The sequence below is a fragment of the Dermacentor albipictus genome, chromosome 10 (assembly GCF_038994185.2).
Source record: "Dermacentor albipictus isolate Rhodes 1998 colony chromosome 10, USDA_Dalb.pri_finalv2, whole genome shotgun sequence".
In the NCBI taxonomy this organism is placed as follows: Eukaryota; Metazoa; Arthropoda; class Arachnida; order Ixodida; family Ixodidae; genus Dermacentor; species Dermacentor albipictus.
In genome coordinates this window covers 62,190,612-62,214,522 of record NC_091830.1, presented here as the reverse complement: position 1 = coordinate 62,214,522, position 23,911 = coordinate 62,190,612, and the positions used below count along the sequence as shown (strand labels likewise).

The 23,911-nt window shown below is 49.3% G+C and overlaps 1 protein-coding gene across 17 annotated transcripts in view; it reads right to left on the bottom strand.

The window, feature by feature from the left end:
* The window catches only part of LOC135917624 (CUGBP Elav-like family member 2), a 562,919-nt gene that overhangs the window by 84,068 nt on the left and 454,940 nt on the right, over nt 1–23,911 (bottom strand). The gene's annotated exons all lie outside the window — the stretch shown is intronic.

Genomic DNA, 23,911 nt, shown 5'->3' with positions numbered 1-23,911 from the left:
ACAAAGATATATGTAATCCAGCACCTACCACTGCTTAGGACGCTCGCGCAGTTCGTAAACAGTCCCTTTGCTGGACAAGCGTAATTCAGATAGTAAGGTATGCTGCTATCACTTGTCAAAACTATTTTATTCAGGGGCGGAAACCTCATCCATCGAACCAAGTAGTCAGGCAATGTAACCTGCAGCGAACAGTATGAACGCTTGTCAAAGTATAACATCACAGCGCCTATCGTAGCAGAACGGTACCCACGCTCACGCTGTTACGATCGTCGCGTATGTTTCATGGCTCCTAAACCGCAGCTTAGAAATAGAGGACAATACTGCAATAAGGTCACATTATGACTGGAACATTCAGAACTACACAATTAATCTCCGAGGCTGATTGTGGACTCGAATATGCGCGCACACATCGTGCTCCGTGTTCCGTCCACCTCAACGCCAGCAGAAATTCCGGCCATGACGCCTTAAACCACTTCAGCACGTCTCACAGAACCGTTTACCACGTAGAAGACACACGTAATACTAAACAGGCCGCACGACGGCGAAAACAAACGCCAGAACCTGTCGCCGAGCGTATACCTGCCATATAAAAGACCGCTTTCACCCAAGCCAGTATGGCGCTGCTCATAGGCGGCGCCACTGCGCTCACAATATGGCGGCGCCTACGAAAAAACGGTCTATACACGCGATTAGCCTACAGCCTTTCTCAACTAGGGCCAGGAGGAGCTGCACTTCGCCATTCGTTTCGCGGTGGCGCTGGCTTCGCGCAGGAACAATTAACAGCGCCCCCTGCACTCATCGGTGAGGCGGCACAGGGCTCGTACCGGCGGTGCCGTGCGGATTATGCACGTGCAAGAACTGACACTCAACTGGCTCCAACAAAGTTCACGAAGTGCACGACGAATCTAATTGATCTTACACTCCACTTCACCAACTCCAATGTAGTACTGCGAAAGGTACACCGGTCGTCCTAGCCAACCGGAACAGAGAACCAGAAGAAAGCCTCCTCCATCGTTCCGCCTGTGTTTGTTCCAAACTGAATGAAAGCGTCGCGGAGGGACCACTGACGCACAAAGATCGAGTCATCCCGCCTTCTAACGCGCAGCGGGCTCTCCTTACGTGATTGGCTGACCCGAGCACCAGCCTTGGCTGCATTGGCCCTTGCCAGCCAATCGGCAACGATATTTGGAACCGTAAAAAAAAAAAAAAAACCAGCGCACGAAACTTACAGGCGTCACGACGACGCAAGACAAACGGACGCGCTTACGTCGTACCTACGTCTTTTTTTTTTTTTTTCGTGCGTGTCCCTCTGCCTGGTTTACCATTCGTGATGTGGAAACGAGTATATCGGAAGCTTCCATCCCCGCAACGAGCGCCGGCTGATCGTTGCATAAAAGGATCGAAACATCGCCGGAATCATCTTAGGGACCTTGGACTGAGGGTTCCCCCTACACTGCTCTATCCATTCAAAAATTATTAATAAAGATGTTTTACTCTTTCTCTCCATAAAAGGCAGGACGAGGGCTCGCGCGCTGCGAAACATTTCCGCGAACCTTCCGTTCAGTCGGGGTCGCGCAGAGGGCGATCGGCGCCTGACAACCGGGAATTCCCACTTCCGGTTCCTTTTTTCTGGTTGGCTGACGCGACCGGCAGCTCTCGGTTGCGGTGCGCGGAACTGGTTGAGGCGGAAGAGCACAGATCCCGCTCGAGCGCGGTGAGCAAACAAGGCCGGCGAGAGGTGCGCGCGAGGTCGTTAACCCCCCTCGGCCAAACACTGTCGTCGCGCACATACGCTAAGAACTCAGCGGACTCCTCCTCCGCGTCGGCGACACCGTATTACGCTCTCAACGTACCGGAGCAATGCGCGACGTCACAGAGTACGTCGCTATGTTGCCAGCGCAACCAAGCCTGGCCTGGAGGAGGGCCGGATGAACGATTAGGTAATTCAACGGCGTGAAATGGACGCGGTCAAGGGACACGTGCAAGAGGAAGCGCGCCAACTCAAAGCTCAACTTTGTTCAGAGCAAAAAAAAAAAAAAATCGGTTTTATAGACAGAAGTTACGTAATAACGGTGAACTTACTCGCTAAGGAATAAGGAACAAAGTGTACGCGTTCGATACGAAAAGCGTTGCAGATCGCATCAGCCGAAAGAACGGCAGTTATCCAAGCGCGGTCAGCTGGGCTAGTTGGTGTCGTTAGCCAAGGTCCGGCGTTCCTGTTGTGCCTCTCTGCTCGCCCGTGTTTATTTGTGCGCTGGAACGATGTCTCATAATGCTATCCACGAAAAGCAATTCCTCGCCGAGAAGGGACAAACTGCACACGAGCGTCGTCTTTTCCCTTGTAAATAATCGGGCTAACTTGCCACTCTCTCAGTTTTACCTCGACCTTTGCCGATGAATTCGGTCCGAGTGATCTACCAGAGTAAGAGCTCGAGAGAGAAAGGAAGCTGCATCGAGCACAGAGTTTCGCACAATTACGCTATGGGGAACTGTGGCGCCGGTGTCTATAAGTAGCTAGAATGGGAATGATTGGTAGTACATGTATTTGCCTAAACTTCGTCCTTATGGCTTTAAATGGCCTCGCAACATTGCAAAGGGATTATTTTTAAGTACTCCGTTATAAATAGTCAAAGATATACACTGTTCAAATTACCCGACGGCAGGATTCCAACACAGGACCTCTAGCAAAGTATCTCGATATTAAAACCATTACGCCACGGTCACGTGAACAAGGGAAGCCACTGCAATTAGTAGCGATTATGCCTGCTTGCAGAGTCTTACTTTCTGCAATAAGGAAAGATAAGAATGCTTTGAAACTTAGGCCAATTTAGGGCTCGATAAAGCGTAATAGACGAAGCCACAAGAACGTCTGAAGTTCGAAGCACGAAGATCAGACAAATCCATCTACTGCACCCATCATTCCCGTGGTGGCCGAATGATAGCAGAGCCAGAGTTACCTCTAGTAATAACTGTAGGACTCTCTATGACATAGAAGGGTGAGAGAGAGGGGGAGAGAGAGAGAGAAAGAAAGAGAGAGAGACGCTATTGTTGCTTTACTGCCGAGAACATGGCTGGGCGCCAAGAATGGCATAAAAAACGCGCATCCATAACGAGAAAAGGGGGAGAGGATGGAGAGGAGGAAAGGGAGAAGACTGCGGTCCGCACCGAATCGCCAACGAATAACGCAAGCTGTCCAAGCTCCGCACAGCGACGTCAAGGGAACGCTGTGGTCAAGAGCTAGTTGACTCGTAGCGCTCGCAATTAAAACTGGAAACAACGGTCTATTTTTTCGTGACTTCACGGCTCTCAGCACCCACGCCCGTTTTGTTCACTAGAAGTGTTGATAAGGATTACAGTTTTAAAGCCACGTGGAGCCGTGCTCGGAGGGCATATATATATATATATAAGGTATTCCAGCTAACATGAGCCAAGCGGCTACAAAAAGAGAAAAAAAAATAGAAAAAAGAAAGAAGAGGTTTAAAAAAAACACGGTACAGGATACAATAGAAAGATACAATTAAAAGATGTGGCGAGTGAACAACATAAGCATTAAAATTGCAACTGGCACCATGCTTTTTAAATCTTTTTTTTTAGCAGTTTGGCTAACGTTAACTGGAACGCGCGGAATATTCAAACTTGACCAGACAAGCCGGCCTGCGATAGGAGGAACACAGTCTGGCATCGCGACGTCTCACAAACCGCACATGAAGTGCGTAATGATTGAATGCAGTGCAGGAAACAGGTCAACGAACATAGTTAATATGCACTGTCACAAGAATGGTTCATTCGCCTGTTTTTTGGGGGGAAGGTGACTGAGGGAAATGGAATAATATGATTAGCGGTGAACGAGAACCAAGAATACGTTAGAATAAAAAAAAAAGCCTACAAACCATTCAGACATTCTCCTACTTACACAGAAAAGCGGATAACACCTCAGAGAAGAATGGGAAAAGCGTACGCGTATATAACAATGACGATGGAAGGCAAGAACGTGGAGATTCCTGCACGGAAAACCGAATGCGCAGAACACGCCAAGAAGAAAAAAAGAGAAGAAAGCTGGCTGAAGAGCCCGTCTTTGGACGAAACACCTACGAGCAGCAAGGACAAAGACTGAAAGGGAACCACTACAACAACAACAACCGTAACAACAACAAAGAGAGCTCAGCGCGAGCGCGACAGAGAGCACTCGGAATAAACGTCGCGCTTCTCTGCTCCGCGAGAAGCGCCGGAGAAGCAGTCCGAGCGAAACTCATCTCGTTTCTCCATTGGCGAACAGCGGAGACGCACGCGACTCAACTTTGCACTCAAAACAGCGCGGGCGCGGGACCGGAGCCTTAAAGCGGGCTCCACTGCAAGGCACGCGCACAACTCGCAACGCGTGCACTCAGCGCCGATAGGTGGCGCATGCGCACATGCTCGGCAAACCCACTGTCGGCGAGAGCGGCGGCGCCAGACTACAGTGCGCGAGATTTGGCGTAGGCCTATTCTAGTACACTGTAGGCAGATTTATTCGAGCGAAGAACAAAGCGGTTGTAGAAAGAACGGAAAAGGAAAGACGAAAAAAAAAAATAGCAACAGTGCTTTATCGGCACGTTCCTAAAGCACGTGCCGAAAGACTCGTAAAAATTCGCTTACAGAAGACGTGGCATAGTTCATAAATGACGCAGTTTCATGTTTTGCGCTCAATCTTCCGTGTTCATTCTGAATTTATTTTTCTTTCCGGTTTACTACGCGTTTGTGTTATACGCCACGCTGCTTACGTGTTGCCGATTAATGCGTACGTCCCACGAAGTGTTTTGTTAGGACGAAGTGACAATATCGTTGAGCCCTCTTACGTCTCCATACGGCGATGAGCATTTATTGGACGTTCGATCCCACCAAGGCCAGCTCCTTTCATCAGCGCCACCTATACGGCGACAGTGACCGACACCGATTGTGACGGGCAAACAACGAAGTTCACTTAGAAGCGACAACATCCGCCGCTCTCCGTGGAAGCGGCGACGAGCGTGAAGACCAGCCTCCTGACCGTGACAAGATGGCCGTCACAGAGAACAAGGAACCAGGTCGACGATTTCCGCGGAAGGAGCATGAACACCTGTTTCCAGATTGCCTCGTCCTTGCTTCGAAGTTCGCATATCAGAGGTGGAATTCTGTGAACAGTACGACCCCTCTGATTGGCCGCAACAAGATAATCAAATTCCCTTGCGTAGGAAACTAGGGAAGAAGAACAGCTTGGTGCAGTGTGAGGTGTCCTGACGTACGCAGACATATGTGACCCGACTGGAATCTGACTACGTGTTTCAATATGTAAATAATGCCACATGGACCTTTCACTCCTACTCCCGGACGTACTCATCCCTGTGCCTGAAGGATTCCTGGCCTAAACGCTACCCTGAGTCCCAAAAGCTCTAAGAGCTCCATTCCCTTTGTACCTCGATAGCGTAAACTAAAGAAACATGCTCAAATATAAGCTACGGAAGAAGAGGGAACGAACCCCCTGCGCCCTTCTTTCCAATCGCATACTCCAGTGAGACGGACCCCATTAGCAAGTATAACGAAACACCGCTTGGAACTTGCGCTAAGTATGCAGACTGCACGAGCATCATCCCTTGCCTGTATTAGGACGAGCGAAGCTGAACACGTTTATAGGCTGGAAAACAATGATTTCGAAACTCTATATTCATTGAATTGGAGGGCAAAAAGCTGACCGATCTTAAATTCTTGTTTTTCCGAGACCTCTGCACCGATATGTGTACGCCAGCCTGATGTCACGTGCTTCAGTGTTTTCTTATGTTTGGACCATTTTGGCGCCCCACACGGCCGTCTCATTAACCATCGAACAGTGTAGATTGCAGATTCCCCTCCGCCTGAGTAAAATTGCGCAATTTATTCTAATAATTACGACAGCATCAACCACCTTTCAAAGTCTAAGTTGCTTAAGCCTTCTCTTACGATTTGTGCAGATATGTGCACACAGCGCGGGCGACTCCTCCGTCCCTTAGGATTATTCATTCTGAAATCTCAACCTGATATCCGTTAGGTTCAATTTTCGAAAACATGAAAGCAATAAGTTTCGAAAGAGGGAAGACACATTCCACGCAGCAGTGGGCGGACCTCTCATTACTGTAATACGTGATGGGGATTTGGAAATAAAAACATTTTTATTTCATTTTGTTTCTTCCAAATTCTATCCACCGGAATCTCGCATAAGCATGCAGCAGACAAAGGAGCTCCAGAACGTGAGTTTACGAGTCCCCGACAGACAAGGCCTGCACGTTCGCATGCTAATTTCGAAGCTTCGCTGCCCAGAGCTACCCATTACAAGAGATGCGAGTAACTTATTGATTTGACTGACTGAGGGAGCAACTACTTTGGTTTCTACCTATTAAAGTGCACACACACACACACACACACACACACACACACACACACACACACACACACACACACACACACACAAACGCACGCGCACGCACACACACACATACACAGAAAACGGTGTTTTCACGTGCCAAAAAAGAAAGCCCGATCTGATTATGAGACACGCCGTAGTGGGGGGACTGACAATTTTGACCACGTGGTTTCTTCATAGTGCACCTAAATCTATAAGCCCACGAGCGTGTTTAGCATTACGTCCGCATTGAAATGCGGTATTGTATAGCGCCCCGCGCACGCCACGCTGCGGGTGTCTATGCAAATATTATCGCCAGGTTGCACGAATTCGAACGTCACTTAAGAAAGCTGTCGCGGCTGAGAAACAAACGCGCGGCCCGGTGCTCATCAGCAAAAGGCTACAGCAAGCGGGCTGGGCCAACGTGGGGTGGATGCCCGCTCCCCCCCCCCCCCCTCGACTCTCTCGTCTATACTTCGTCGCACGCGCAAGGGGAGAAATTAAACGAGAAGCGGTTCCGGGGCACTTCCTTATTTCGGGACGCTACGCGAGAAAAGCTGGCCCCGAGGGAACTCCCTCAACCCTTCCCGTCGAACTTGGCGAGGGAGAAAAGGGAAGTCAGTGCCTGGGCACCTTTTCCAGAGCCCCCTCACCCGCAGCCCCCGTGCCTCCCGCGGGAAATTCTCTCCAATCGGAGCAGCCTCGCGAGCTCCCTAATCCCCAGGAACCTCAGGCGGCAGCCTCGGAAAGAAGCACCTCGAAAACGGGAAGATTGGGAAGCGAGCGATTCGCGGGAATCGGCCGCGGAATGACAAGCAAAACCGAGCGAGGGAAATGGGGAGAACTACGTATAGGAATGGGGCCGCGACACGCCGTGGACGCGGCGAAAACAATCACCTGCCTTTGCTTGATGCGAAAAAATAGGAAAGGCCCTCAAACTTTAAGGAAAACTTTACAAGACATTTCGGGAAACATACTTCAAACACCGCGTCGGCAGTTAGCGATCGCAGCAGTAGTTTACAAAACGCAAACATAGTCCAGCGTTATACGGGGCCGCTCAGTGGTCTAGTGGTTAGCACACACACACACACACATATATATATATATATATATATATATATATATATATATATATATATATATATATATATATATATATATATATATATATGATGGCGTTCCCTCGTTGCCGTTTCCTACGAAAGCACTTGGGCCTTACACGCACGGTGAGGTGAATACTGCTTTTATGGGTAAGCTACTTTAACGTATGAGGTAACTGCACGGTACCAAACAAATGAATTGATCAGGATCCCGTAATTAACGCTAGCGATGAACACCGATCATCCTAGATTCATTTTTTTTATCACGCGAGTTACGAAGAACGTAAGCGCAACACATTTCAGGATGCACGTACTGCGAAAAAAATATTTCGCGGAATAAGATAAAGACTGGGAAACCAGAAAATCGTTAAATTCTTTTTTGTCTTTCCGTAAACGACGTGGCAGTTAAGGGGTCAAATAGAAAGAACGCAGCATTCGAAGTCTCTTTATTTATTTTAAAGGGGGGCAGGGGCTAAAGAAGGCAAGCACGCGAAACAAAGACGATCGCCAAAGATATTCAAACGGGCAAACAAAACACTAGGACAAAGAAAAAAGAGTTGCGAGAAAAAATCGGAAGGAAAAGAAACACCTGCCGCCAGTCCGTTAGAGAAACACCGGCACACGATGAAGGGCCGAACAATGAGCCGCAGCGAAGAAAGACTGTGCTAAGTGAAGAGGGAACGAAGAGAAGTAGACAGGCAGAGCAGTGAAACAGAGCTATGGGGCAAAAAAAGGGAAGTCAGGGAAACAAAACAGTAAGGAGCGAAAAGGGAGAAAAAGGGGGCGCAGGCGTATATGGGCGCAGTTCCGATTAAGCGGCGCGGCCGAAACAAAGGCCAATCAAAGGCTGCCCTCCGGCAGCTACGCGGGAGGTTGGGGATGGGAGAGGGGAAGAAGCGGGAGTATCGGGAGGATAAGAGGAAGAGCAGGCCGTAGAGGTGGCAGGGCGTCACCGCCGCCGGCTCCTCAGAGAGCGCGTTTCGTTAAGTGCGCCTCGGAGACTCATCACCACGATTTGCCAGGGATCGGGCACGCAAGAACCGGGAGAGGAGGACTGGCCCTACTCCCTCTTTCTCGATAGGGAGAATGAGAAACGGGATCGAGGGGGCAGAGAGGGAGAGAGAGAGCGTTGACGGGACAGGTCTCTCCCCTGCCCCGGAGGAAAAAAGCAGGAATAGGGGAGGCAAAGGAGGAGTGACGAGCCGGGAAGCAGAGCGAACATCTCACGGGCCTTCAAGAGGAGAGGTCTTGACAGATATACCGCCAGAGAGGAAATGTGCAAGGGTATTGCAGACGAGCAAAACAGTAAAGACGGTAATAAAGAGAGACTGAGGTGCGACGAACGCTGGAATTGACCCAGAGAGTCACGCAAAAGAAGCAAACAAAAAAGCGAGAGGTCAGCTATTGAGCACCCAGGAGAGTTCGGCCCCTCAGTTTCCATTCTTCCAGATGAGTTTACAGTGCTTGAAACGAACTTTATTTCTTTTAGTGGCTATTGTTGGCGTGCACTGTCATCGACGCCGATGTAATGATGAATATAGCTAACAGGGAGAAAAGCGGCACGCTATCCCAATCACCTTTTCTTAAACCACCGCGGTAGCTTAGCGGCTATGGCATTGCGCTGCTAAGCACGAGGGCGCGGGATCGAATCCCGGCCGCGGCAGCCACATTTCGATGGGGGCGAAATTCAACGACGCCTGTGTCCCGTGCTTTGAGGGCATGTAAAAGATTCCCTGGTGTTAAAAATGCAACCGGAGTTCCCCACTACGAAGTGCCTCATAATCAAATCGCAGTTTTGTCACGTAAAATAAATGAATAAATAAACAAATAAAATATCCCTCAGCAGCCTTGCAGACATTGACTAAGGTAACAACGGCTTCGTGCCCTTGTACACCCCACAGGTAACGACAGCATCGGATCAAGTCGGGTCAGCGGGTAAAAATTCCTTGGTCTGGCCCCCGGAAAAACGAAAACTCTCTGCACTAGAAAGAGAAGCTTTGAAATCACGAACAGTAACAGGCCCCAACAAAGGTCCGCGTCTGGGGAACTTGCATAGGGCTTAGACCAAAGCTTGCAGGTTACTAATCATGCTGCTCTCTAGTTGAGGCTAACGGAAATAAGTGTATTTTGGCAGGCTATGTGACGCGTAGAGAAGCTAACCCGTCGTGCTTCAGGATGAAAGGATTGGCGTGAAGAAAACAGGAAGACGCGTGCAGTCTGGATGACGTGTCGTGTGATGGGATCGCACAACATGGACGCGCAAGACGTTTTGCGGTGCAAGACACGTCTACATTGGAAAGAGGTGGGAAATACCTTGACTCTGCAGTTGAATTAAAATACACGTTGCTGCAGAAGATCGCAATAATGATGACGAGCCTGTTGCGGCGCTGTTTATTCGGCGTTGAACGCAAGTCGCTGCCGTCCGAATAAATATAAGCCGAACAACCTAGATCAGATCCGACGCGTTCAAAAATCGTTCTCCTGTATGTCTATGGGACATCCGAGCCGAAAATAAAGTGGCAGGAAGCGCTAGCCGAATAAGCGACGAACTTCTGAGACTCAGGTTCACGGTCAGCACAATCATGCGTCAACGCCAACGCCTTCTCCACATCGAGCGACAATACGTTGCAGATTTTCGCGAGACGCGACGGAAGGTCGCAAGCCCAGTTGCGGCCGCCTTTCTAAGGACGTTTACGTGAATGCGAAAGTTTAGCGTGTCGAATTTCGTAGCGCGTCCCCATAATACTTCATGCTTGGAAATACAGCACGAGAACACGACTTGGACGAAATAAAGAACGGGACGGACAGCTCGGCTAGTTGCAAACTTCATGCTTGAAAATACATCACATTAGCGTCTGCTTCTAGCCCGTTTTCCCGCCGTACTTTGAACCACGAACTATTTCGAAGTAGTCCAGCTGTCTATCCTATGCGCCATGTACAATGCGAGAGCGTTGTATTACGAAAACGATTTACTCGTTTTGATTTAACTAGAGTCCTTACATTTTTTTTTTCTGGTCACGAAACTGCCGCCTCAGTTTCATGTAGGGCCAGCGCCCGCCGCTAGAGGCGCAACCGTGCATGAGAGGGCATGCGAACGCCGCTACCGCTGTGATTGTGTGTGGGGCAGCCTCGGTATTCTAGCTTTCTCAACTTCCTCAATCGTCGCTTTAGTTTCACGTTACCATTTTTAGCATTGAATAACCTTAAATTACTGCCTGAGCGTGTCTTCTGCCATGATATGAGCACCCGGGACGAAAAAAGCCGCTCATAACATGGAGCTTGCGGCGGTCTCCGACCAAAAAAAATTTTTTTTAATCTGGGATTTTCAGAGCCAGAACCGCGATACGATTATACGATTTCCTACGATTAACCTTTCCTGGCACATTGACGCGATTCGCCTTGCTAACGAACTACCGTCGCTTACACACGCGACACGCTGGAAATACGATGCGACATGTCGCTTGTCGCATTCGTGCAAGCGAAAGCTTCTGCAAAGCGCAAGCGAATGCAAAAAGAGGAAACCGACCCCCTTCGCGACGACGTCTCAATACTACGTAGCAACAGTCCGCCTAATCTTCGACTCGATATGTCACAATGACAACCGAGAGTGAAATAACTGCTCTCAGATGAACGCGCTCGGAGTCGCTTTCATATATTTACAAGGTGTCGAGACTTTAATCAAGGAGATAGCAGCGATGGAGTAGCGTTTTGTAATTATGCCCCCTGAGCATGTATCTGGGGAGCCAAGAGAGAGAGAGAATGAAGAGGAAAGGCAGGGAGGTTAACCAGATATGAGTCTCCGGTTTGCTACCCTACACTGAGGATGGGGGATAGGGGTTAGAAAGATGACAGAGAGGAAAACGCTAAAAAAAAAAGGAAAAAAAAACACGCACACATGGAGGCACACACACAAAAAGGCGTTCCAGTTAAAGTCGTTCACTCAGGCCGGTAGATCGCAAAAAGCGCAATAGCGCTTGCACGGCCTTCTTCTGTGACGGTAGGTCCTTTCGATGTTGTAGAATTCTGTTTTCGGATAGCGCTTGGTCGTCCAATTTGTCAAGTTCGTGGCGAAGGCATGCCCTCTGTGTACTGTACTGCGGGCAGGCACACAGAATATGGCCAATTGATTCTTCATGGCCGCAGTGGTCACAGGTTGGGCTGTCGGTCATCCCTATGCGGAATGCATAGGCTTGAGTAAAGGTAATGGAGAGGATGGTCCTAGGACGCCTGGAGTGGTACTTGGAGTACCACAACACCTACCCAGATGCCATGGCGGGCTTCCGACGCGGTCGATCATCGATCGATAACGTCGTCGACCTGGTCACCTACATTCAACATGAGAAATGCCGTAAGCGTCTCTGCGCGTCTTTATTCCTCGACGTTAAAGGGGCGTATGACAACGTTACGCATGAAGCCATCCTCTCTGCTCTCGCAGAGGTAGGAGTGGGTGGGCGGATGTTTCAATGGATACGGAGCTATCTATCCATGCGATCCTTCTTTGTAAGCACGGAGGAAGGCCATACTTCTCTACATTATAGCTACCGCGGCGTCCCCCAGGGCGGTGTACTTAGCCCCGTGTTATTCAATCTAACACTAATTGCTCTGCTTGAGCACGTGCCAGCCACAGTCAGGGTATCAATGTACGCGGATGACATCTGCATATGGGCATCTGCAGTAACACGCCTACAGCTGCGAGCGAGAATCCAGAAAGCCGCCACACAAACTGTTCTCTACCTTCGTAATCGAGGCCTGGAAATTTCCTCAGAGAAATGCGCACTAGTGCCATTTACGCGCAAACCCATGGCCAACTACAGTGTAATGATAAATGGCCAAATAATACGACGGGTCCGATCGTACAAGTTCCTAGGTGTAATAATCGACAGGGACTTGTCATGGAGCCCACACGTATCATACATGAAAAAACGGTTAACAGGCATCTGCCACCTGTTCAAGTTTTTCGCTGGCAAGACCTGGGGAATGTCGCCAAGTGCGATGTTGCAACTGTACAGGGTGCTTTTCCTAGGATTTCTGCGATACAGCTTGCCAGCAATAAACAACACTGGTAAAACAAATCTACGCACAATACAAAGTCTTCAGGGTCAAGTGCTCCGGATCTGTCTAGGCCTGCCTCAGAGTGCTTCAACAGTGGCTACGATAGCAATCGCTGGAGATCACCTTGTCAAGACCCACATTGAAATTGAAGTGCTCAGGACCCATATAAGACATCTGACCAGGACTCCTCGTCACCACTTGGCCTCCCTAACAGCGGACAGACCACACACATCTTTCAGCCGGACGATAAACGCATATGACGAATCATTGCCAGCTTGTTTTACCCCGGCTGCGAGACCTTCGATTCCTCCATGGTGCCTCGCTCAACCAAAAATCAACCTCACAATACCTGGTATCTCGAAAAAAGGTGATCTATCATCGCCAGCCCTTAGACAACTCACGCTACTACATTTGTACGAGAACTACCGTGATTCTACGCATATTTACACTGATGGATCTGTCCTTCCAAGTAGCACCGCGGCGGCCATCGTCATACCGGCGAAAGCTACAACAATCAAGTTTAAGACGACCCACGCGACAACATCGACGGCAGCAGAGCTCGCAGCGCTCTTTACTGCCCTTCATCACATTGGTGATGAACCACCACATAAATGGACAATATTCTGTGATTCGAAGGCGGCACTGCAGTCTCTACTGTCACCTCTACGACGTGGACCACACGAGCAACTAATATTCCATATTACAGAGACTTTGCAACATATAAGTGAAGCAGGCCATGAGATAACCTTTCAGTGGCTTCCAAGTCACTGCGGGATTATCGGCAATGAACGGGCGGATCACGCTGCCCGCTCAGCCCCTACTGAGGAGCGCTGCGTCCCGATTCCTCTTTCTAGACCTGACGCAGCACGGAAGCTCCGCCTACTTGCTCGGCAGTGCAACGCGTCGCAATGGAATGAGCCACATTTAAGAAACAGGCGACTGTACTCACTTGACCCAACATTAAGTCTTCGAGCGCCATCACAGCTTCGCCGTAGAGACGCCACGCTTTTATATCGACTTTGGTTGGGGAGCCAAGCTACGAATAAAAATCAGGGCCTGCCGAAACAGCGGCGCAAGGGGAGAAAAAATAAAGAAAAGGAAAGGAAGAAAGAGAAAAGGAAAAACAAGCGACACAACAGGCCATTCGAAAGACAAATCAATTTTAACATGGCGGAAATATTCCCAGGCCCCCCGCCGCTTCACACGCGTGCGGGCCACAGAACATGAGGCCGAGGTGGGTAAAAATGAAGCTGTGCTGAACAGATGGAAACAGTTAAAAGGAAAAAAACATCGGGCGCCCCTTCCAAGAATCGATGATTAATCTTTCGGGTCGTCATTAAATAACAAACCACAAAGATGGCCACGTCCCTTTCGCGATCGGAAACGGGAAACCAGTCTCACGAGAAGTATTATTCTCCTTTTCTGCAGCGTACGTAGAAGGCATCACACCTCTGTATGCAGGAAAAGTAGTAGTGAATGTTGTGCAAGCGCGAGAACATTCAAAGTGTCGTGCTTGGACTATGATGATGTAGCGCTGTCCGGACGGCCCTTGGGGGCTCGCAACTCGAAAGGCAACAGCTGCAACCGTATATATCGAGGAAAGCGGTCGAAACTTCACCTCGCATGGGGCGGGAAGTGAATTAAATAACTCGGGGACACGCACAGGGCGTTTGGCGAGAATTGGCGAGATCGAGGCGATGGCGCCATAGCATTTATTTAGCGTTGATGAACGCTGTGCAAATGCTGTGGCGCCGTCTGCTTTCTAGAAATCGACGCTTTCTTTCTCGCCAAGGTGCCGTCTGTCTCAAAATGGCAGCGTCAAAATAAACGATAATAACTACAAAACACGGCTTATCCACTTTGTCCTCAGAGTGAGACGGGACTAAGTGGCTCGTTTTAGCATTCAGCCATTCCTCGCAGCCACAACACATAGCGACAAGCACGGGCCAATCAGAATCTAAACGAAAAAAAACCTGAGCACGCGCCGCCATGTTATTACGCAATCACGGTAACCGGCGCAATCCGTTCCGCTAAGCTTATTGGAGAACGGCACGCCCCACGCCGGGTTACAATTGTGCTATCTGTCACAGACAGTTTCGAAATAACTTGGCACAGCGAAAAAAGGGCACCCTATATATATATATATATATGTCGCGCTTTCTTACGCTAAAAAAAAAGGAAACAAAGAATCGCACTTACTACACCCTAAAAAGCGGTAACTCTTAACAAAAGCTGACTACCTTACCTTTCTTTGTGTAATTGGCCATCTTTGTACGAAAGCTAGAAGAATCCCTAAATAAAGCGACAAGAATTCCAAAACATATGTCCTCAAATCACTGAACAAAAGCACTTTAGAAGTCTCCCAAACTAGACGTTCCGTTCTAAATGCAACATTTCGTAACTATTGTGCATGTGCACCGCAATTATTGAAAAAGAAAAGCGTTTGAAAAAAGCGATCGCTAGGAAAATAAAGGAAGACAATAAAGTATCTTTACTGATTATATTTCTACGCATTTGTCTGCCTTCTGCGCGCCGATAAATAAACCTACAAGAACGCCTCCAAAGATTGGACAAATAGATGCACGAACCGTCTTTCCCACACAGCAGCTGAACGATCGCACGCAGCGCCCTCTATAGTAATTTCGGTATAAGAAGCTCTGAAGGTGAAAGCGGACACAATTCGCGAGAAACTAGGAGGAAGGAAAGCTAGGGAAAGAAGCGACAGATTGAGACTGGCCTTAAAGGGAAAGAACGACCGAGCGGGGCAGTTGGGGAGTGCGGGGGAGATAAGGGGAGGGGGGTGGAGTCGCTCGCGAGACAGCGTCGACGCCGGAGCCCTGATGAGGATTGATTCCCAATAAGGCGAGCAAAATACGGCCGCCGCCGATGGAGCAGACGACCCCCGCGGTGCAGTTAGCGTCGTCTGTCGACGCCGCTGGCGGAGTCGCGGCGCGTGTGTGTTGCCCGTGTGATGCAACCGCCCGAAGACGAGGTGGGATATGCGTCGACGGGAACGGGAGCGACCGAGATCTGCTGTTCACTCCCGATTCTGCCATGGGCCGGGATTGTGAAACGGTTCTATTGGAATGCCATTCCTTGTCGCGCTTCGTCAGTGGTAAGAGGGGCGCATACACCTGCGCTGTCGACGGGATCAGCCGGCCGCAATCGGTAAACGATAATGCGGTATTAAGCTTGAAATGCTTTTAGTTACCGCTGTCGGCGACCTTCAAGTGACCTAGAGCCAAAAGCCCGAGCCGTTATACGGGCACTAAAACGAGAACATCCGGACAAGTTGCGAGAACGAGATCATCCGGCCAACCAGTAAACTTAAGAAAATGCGGTCCCTGGCCCGGAAGCCTTTGTACAGGACTGCATTACATATGCTAGTTACTGCTCAAAGAAGTCACAAAAAGTATCGCTTCCACGCTCTACCTAATGTTTGCTCACAATTTCACTCAAGCTGTAACTTCCAGTACGCTGAAGTTTTACTTGTCATTTCCAATAGCTACGTTCAAAAGGCAGGTACAGGGCACCATGCGCTTCGTTGCAATCTTTTGGCGCCGAGACAGGGTTACTAGTGCTGTTGAACGCCAGCGGTCCGCCAGTTCTGCGGCGCGGGTTCTGCATCCCCCCCCAGAGATGGCGCCACGCTGCGCGGCGTCTGCTTCAGGCGGTTTTCTTCTTCTAGCTGGGTACTACGCTGTCTCCCTGGCGTCTTTTACTACCTGTCGTGGCGCTTTCAGCCGGTTTTCTTCCAACTGAGCAGCGTTCATATGGACCAGTGCATAGTATGGCGTTTTCGGTTGGATTCGATGTTCATAGAATGCGAAACTGCTGTATTTATGTGTGTATGTATGTATGTATGTATGTATGTATGTATGTATGTATGTATGTATGTATGTATGTATGTATGTATGTGAGAAAAAACACCAGACAAGGAAGAGGAAGTCGGAAGTGAACAGGAGACGCCCGGAAAGACGGCCTCTCGCTTCCTTCATCTTCACAGTACACGCACGCCTGTGTGGGCGTGTGTGTCGAGCGATATCGCGCACACGCGTTTCCGGCCGCACGCAGACGCCCAGAGAGCACGCGCCCGGCGTCGAGCAAGCTGAGCCGGCGCCGGCAGGCGCTACACCTAAATATACGCGCACTCGGTTTAGGCGCTCGTCCACAAACACGGATACACAAACGGATACAAGGCGAGTATATGCCGAATCACGAAGGCGCCTGCTCGCATTGTGAGTCCTGTACAAACGCTGGACTGAAGGCCCCGGTTCGGATTGGCTGCCGGCGTTAGCCCATAGTATAGTGCTACACAGTCGCCGCGCGCGAGATTGCACTCGAAGACCGGTCAGTGAAAGGAACGCAATAGATAGAAAAAAAAATGTATGTAGCAGAGGTTCTCTGGTTCTGGTGTAAACAGGAGACGAGGGAAAACAAAACAAAACGAGAGAAAGACCAGATGAACGGGATAAAGCGAGCGAGCGAAGGCATATATGATCCCGAGATCACATCGCGCGAGGACTTTCCAACGCTGCTCGAGGAGGTTCGTTCCCTACGAGGCGAGCTTACCCTCAGAGCGCTGTTGCCGCCGGGAAAGCGAGGCTGCATCTTGGGTTGCCTTGCGTCTTATCTTCTTCTCGAGCGGGAGGCGCATGATTGTGTTTGCACTCCGAGAATAAAACCGGACGTGCGTTTGAGGCCTCGCGGCTTATGTGAGAGAAGAAAGAGAAAACGAGGGGGCGGTGGAGGTTGAGAAAGGGGGAATGTCGGGTACCTAATCCGACAGGCGACAACTGGGAAGTGCATGGAGATTTCTTCGGGCACACTCGGACGCTCGCGCGTGGTCGAGAACATTTCTGGCGACGAGCGCCAGAAATGTTGGAGAGACAAAAGGAGCAACGACGAAAACCCGAAAAACGAAAAAGAAATGCGCGATGTACTTCGCATTGATCTTTTACACAAACTCATCCGCGTCTTTTGACCAGCGCCAGCTTGGCGCACGCACGGGCGTGTGTTTCGCGTGCTGATAAAATGGCCCGAGGGAAGACAGTGGGATGCTTTTCGGACAACACGGACGCCATGCGGGGAGCACATATTGCGCCAAGACTGAAGAACGCTGCAACTAAAAACACTGACGCGCTACATATGGCAGAGGCAACATGAGGCGACGTCCTCGTCTGCGTGACATCACACTCTTCCCTCTTGCGCTCGTTAGAGACACCTCCAAAAGCATGAAACGGCGGCGCTACTGTCTCTTTCGATTGAAGAAAAAAAAAGTAGGAAAAAAGAAATAAGCTGCCAAAGTAAGCTGCGTGGGAGCTGGATTAGTACAATCACGATAAATCCAATTGACATGGGTTTGGCCGAATCACAAGACAGTAAATTCTATTGCGATAGCAACTTTATGGGCACTATAGGCGCATTTTTGCCGACGGCGTCACATTGAAGTTTCGTGTGAAGTCCAAAGGCGATAAAATCGGCGCCGCGCGCTGCATGTGCGAGTGAAATCGCGCGAGGGTGAGCTGGCGATGGCGGATCAATCCCGCGCGTGCAAGCGATGGAAGCGGGGAGGAAGCGCGTCGTCGTGCGTCGCGCGCAAGGATCCGGGAGTGGCCAGGGAAGCGGGGGCGTTATACTTAGCACGGCCTGGGCTGCTGTATCTTGAAAGCCATCTGCGACAGGGACAGAGTCCGGCCGCGCGCTGTTTTCGCGGCTTCAGTTCGCGGTTATGCGATACACAGCACGAAGGTCCATTCGCTCGCTGCTGCTGCCGCGTTTCCTCGCTCCAGCGTTTGGACAGCGAGTTTTCGCGGCCAACGAGTGAGATGCGTCCACGTTTTCTTGTCCGCGCGTGACACCGTGCTTGTTAATTTAGCTAGTTACCCCCATTTATACCTTTATACGGTCGATAAAGCTACTATCTTTACTTTGTATAGCTAACTCTCCACTAATTTGCTATCGCAATCGACACTTCGCCGTTCGGACGAAACTGCGACTTTTTAAGTTATATGATTTAGTAAGCATTTCTCTGCTAAAATTATTTTCAATGAATAATTCACATTTTGCTTTCTTGGAAGGAGAATAACCGCGCCAAAAAGTTATCGACGAGTGTTTCGACCCCATATGTCATGACACTTATACTAATGTGGGACCCTGATCATGAGAAGGAAACTTGCAGAAGAATAAAAATGGGTTGGAGCGCATACAGCTCACACTGTCAGCTCCTGAATGGAAGCTTACTATTATAATTGAAAAGAAAGGTGTACGATCAATGCATTCTAACGGTGCTAGCATATGGGGAAGAAACTTGGAGGCTGACAAAGAAGCTTGAGAACAAGTTAAGGACCGCGTAAAGAGCGATGGAACGAAGAACGCTAGGCATAACGTTAAGAGAAAGAAAGAGAGCGGGTTAAAAAGGTTTGCACCTTTTTAGATCACTACGTAAGGAACTTTTTTACCGCAAGAATTTCCCTAATAGATTGAATATTAGAGGATGTAGGAGACTATTAATAGCACGTAATCGTGCTGCCAATAAGCGATCTTCATTGCGAATAGAGACGCTTTTTTTGCATCTGCCTCGAGTGGGCCCGACGACTAGCTCTTTTTACAGCATAAGTAATTTCTCCTATATTGTCCTTGATGTCAGTGTTTGTTGGCTTCTTACGACACCAAGTACTTGCATTTCTAATGTTGTATATTCTAGCTAACAGGTTTGAATCCTGAGTAGTCACAGATGACTAGTACCTAGGGACATGTAGGCATAATTTCATTTCCCCATGTTTGCTACTGAGCAAATTAAGATGTTCGAAAACTTCAGACAGCTTCGTTTTTGAAATCTCTTAATCAGCACTCAACCCTTAGGGACTTAATGTACTGTTCTCTAATGTGACACGAAGGGCTCGACTAATCGAGAGCCAAACGGTAAAAAGTTTTCATAAAGTTAAGGCTGTTATCAACGCCGAGACTCTTGAGACTCTATAACCCCAGCAAATGTCCCAATCCACCCCTAAGTGCTGGCATTCCGCCATCCGCGATTCGAATACGGTCCGGGTAAACTCCACTATATCAGTTACGGGCCGCGCGTTGTCACGTGACGGCCAACGCACTCGACATAAAACACGTACGAGGTGTACACGGCAAACAGCATGCACGAGGGGAAGAAAAGGAAAAGAAAAACGGGACGACACAGCGCCACCGCTCTCTCTCTCCGTTCTCCCCACACACACGAACAATCTTGTTACTCCCTGCATACGCCGCGGAGACTCCCGACTTCCCGATGCAGGCCAACATAGCGCTGCGCCCGTAAATCATTCGCGCACCCTCGCCTGGCCAGCATATAAATCAAGCGGCCCGCGAAACCATATGCCACTGCGTGCTCCCGCCCACCGGTCCGCGGGGCAGACTTCACTGCCTAGCTTCTGGGCGGAGATCTAGCCTCTGTTGCAGGCCACAGGTATAACAAAAAAAGAGAGAAAGAAAACATTAACAAAGAACGGCAAGCTTCATGGAAAGGTCGTCGCACGTATGCAGGCTTCTCGTCTCTTCTCTTTCTTTTTTTTATAGATCTTTTTCATGCATTCATACAGCCGCTGCCGGATCACTTTGTCAATATCTCTCTTACTTTGCTACCGCATGTGCGTTCTGCGGCGGCCTACCAATAAAACCGCGCATCCATCATGAAAAGCCAATATTAGAAACGAACACAGCGATAGACGAAAGGAAAGAAAAATAGAATGAAAGAAGAAGAAAAGAAAAAGTGCGAGGTGGGCAGCGAGCCGAACGTCAGTACGTATGCACATTCGGTGCAACGAAGTTTCACCCGCCGTTACTCGGGCGCAAGCTTTTGTAGGCTGCTTCCGAATGTTGGACACGCAAGAGAACGATTACGAATAGAGAAATAAACATTATATTCGCTTTATTATTTACCTTTTTCGAGTACAGTGTTGTAAGTTGTTTCAAACTTTTACTCTCAGCGTCGCGTAACCGTAGGCGGACGGTGTGCATGTTGCCACGGTAACGATCGCGACCGGCAATTAAAAGGAGCATAAACTGAAAAAGGACACAGGACGCTCCAACCGCACTCTAACCTGGAAACCATCCGCTTGCGAAACTGACGATCCCGCGACACTCCTCGAGTACGATTCACACAAAACAAAACCATCAACGCAAGGACAACGAGCAACAGCAGCAAGGAAAGAAGGTAAGAAAGAAAGAAGAAATGAATGAATGAATGAATGAATGAATGAATGAATGAATGAATGAATGAATGAATGAATGAATGTGACAGAGCCAATTTCGAGACAAAATTACACTGAGCACAACTACGGCAACAGTAAATGTATAGGCAGCTGAGAAATAGGCTGAAGTATAACTAGATTCCTTGGAAATCTTCCACTCAAAAGCACACATCCATGACGTAAGCGCCAGTACAGTTTTTCTAACTAAATGATAGGAGACCTGGACAAGAAAAAAAGAACTATTCCCTATCCTGAAGCACGCACGCACGCACACACACACACACACACACACACACACACACACACACACACACACACACACACACAAACAAAAAGAAAACGCTGTACGCGCAGAGGCAGCCATCAAGCAAGTGGCGTTTCAGTTCTTTTGCGTGCGTAGGGTTCCTCCCGAATAGCAACCCTACGACTGCACTGCGGTACCTAGCGGGAGGGCTCTATGACAGCGTTGAATGGTTAACCAGCGCGAACGGAGAAAAGGGGTAAAACAATGAACTGTGAGCGCCCCTTTCCCTCCCTCCTTCCCCGGGGAAATTCGAAACTGTAATGACATGCAAGTTTGCAGAAAAAGAGAGCTGGAGAAAAGAACACGAAGGAAAACACTATACTGTTGAAAAACACACGTAGGTCGGGTGACTAACGGTCCTGTAGATTTAACGATAAGAAAAAAAAAACAAATATATAACGGTAACCCGGGGCGCCAACCGCTCCACTCCCACAGCAGAAACAGGTGCTAGCGTACTTGAAATAACTACGATTTCAAGAGTCGCCAAGCGATGTTGCAGCTAGGGCACGTGGGTAAACAACGGGGAAAGGAGAGAGAAAAGGACGCAGTGCAAAGAGAGATAAAGTATGTTTTACCGAACTGCCATGTTTTTTCGACTCACGCCTGCGAGCTATTTATCCACGGCTGCACACGCCACCGATGCGCAAACTGTACGTGCGACTGCACCGCCGTGCATCGAGGTCAAATTATTAAAACACAAAGCCTGCGATAAATGTTAAAGGTCGAAGACGGCTTCACACGCGCAAGCTGAGTGGCTCAGTTTATTTTTTTAAGTGTCGTATCGGTGAGGCTCCCATGGCGTCGCGAGTTTCTACAAAGGGCGTATGCAGACTATCACTCGGATCTCACGGCATAACGAACAAAGCAGATGGAAATTGAAGGTAACGCAAGTGCAAGCCAATGCCAAGAAGCAGACGATACGAAAAGTAAGAAGGCTGGGCGTAATGGACGAAGCAGACGTAAACGAAAGTTTAGCCAATGCAGAGAAGCAGACGACGCGAAAGGCACACAAGAATCGTCTCGGAAACGGCGTATATATCCAACGCGCAGATATGTGAAACCTGCAGCTGAAAAAAAAAGAAAAGAAAGAGAAAAAGAAAACGAAGAACCGCTCGAACAAACTTTCAGTCAGCCATGGAAGGGGAACGGCAACAGATTGTATTAGCCACTTGAGGCACGAAAAGGAAAAGAAAAAAAAGAGGTACACTTGGTGCTGAAACAAGGCAACGAGCAGGGCGTTAAAATGGGAATAGAGGGGAAGAGAGGGGAGGGAGGAGTTAGCTGAGCAGACCGGAGGCTGAGCGGCGCAAGAGGCAGCCTTGTTCTAATGACCGTTAGTTTTCATACATGCGACAAGCCTCCAGAGCAGTCACGCGGGCCCACCACAAAAGCGGGCTTTAATGGCCGCGCGCTCGCCGCCATTACGGGGCACCGCAGACGGCAGGGAACTATAGCTCGGTTACAAGTACACGCCGGAGGAGAGGAAGGGGAGAACGACGAAGACGAGTTTCGCGCTGGCTGCTCTCTGAATGCAAGCGCTTCCAGCGCCACCTTGCAGTCATAAAGGGAAAGCCCAGAAGAGAAACAACACGGAAAGGAAAGAAAAAGGGGAGGCTCGCCGTCACCCATTACAGTTTCACGCGTTGTTGAGGCGCAACGGAGCGGGGGCGTTGGAAAAAGCCGTTACGCCATGCCGTTCAGGCTGTTGGTGTTACGAGAGCTCGCGAACGCAAACACTCCTGTTGCGGTCGACGACGTCTCCGATATTTTTTTTTCTTTCCCTATTTTTGCCAAGCACTTTAAACGCCCCTACCTCGTCCCGCACAGAAACTTCTTCGGGGGAAGATAGAAAGGGACCACACAACGTAAAACGCGATAGGAATGATGCTTTGCGAGAATTAAAGAGAAAGATGGAGAAAGAAATTGAAAAGTAGACGAGAAAAAAAGAAGAATGTGATAACTGGGTAACCTGTAAGGCAAGGAATCAACGGCGAGCTGATGCGGTCCTTGAAGGAAAGCTGAGGAATGTAACGGCTCAAAGGCAAGCGGTGCGAGATCTCGCGAAAACCACAGCCCCTCCCCACCATCCCCTCCTAAAAAGAATACGCTTCAAAGGGCATACGCGTCAGTAAGCCTGGCCTAGTTCGACATCGATTACGGAGCTGACGTAACTGCGGTCAACATTTTTCGGCACGTAGTACGGTAGTGACGGCGGTTCAGTTGCTGAGGCCTTCCGATGCCAATGCGCAAGATGGTTCGACTGCCTGCCCGCAAAGTCCAAAGCCAAGCGGGGAGGGACTGCCCCCCGTAATTCGTATTCTCAAAGACGTGCAATACAAAAAACAGCGCGACGAGAATGTTCGTATACTTCAGTGAAACGTTATAGTCGATAACCGGGAGTTCACCGCGAAAATCACAACTTGGACGAAGCACGGAGATTTAGTCAGTACGGACACTGATTGGCGATTCAGGTGAAGACCATGACACAGTTTTAGTACAGCGTCAAATGTCTGCAGGGCAAGTGCAAACTTGCCTTATAATGCAGCGGAACCGGGCGGAACGCAAGCGTCCGCGACGCCACTGAGACGTAAATGCTGTCAACCTAAATCCGTACGTACCAAGCATTGCGGCACTGACAATACACTGTCGCAAATGATCATAAAATTGAGGCTGAGGTACTATCTATACGAAAATCGTTTTAAATTTGTGGGCATCGAGATCAGCAGGCCAGATCACGGAGGCCAGTGCAGCTGCCCATGTCAAGCCTAAAGCAGCCAAAAAAATCAACCACATATCTCGGAAGCAGCGCCCAGGTTTCGCAAAC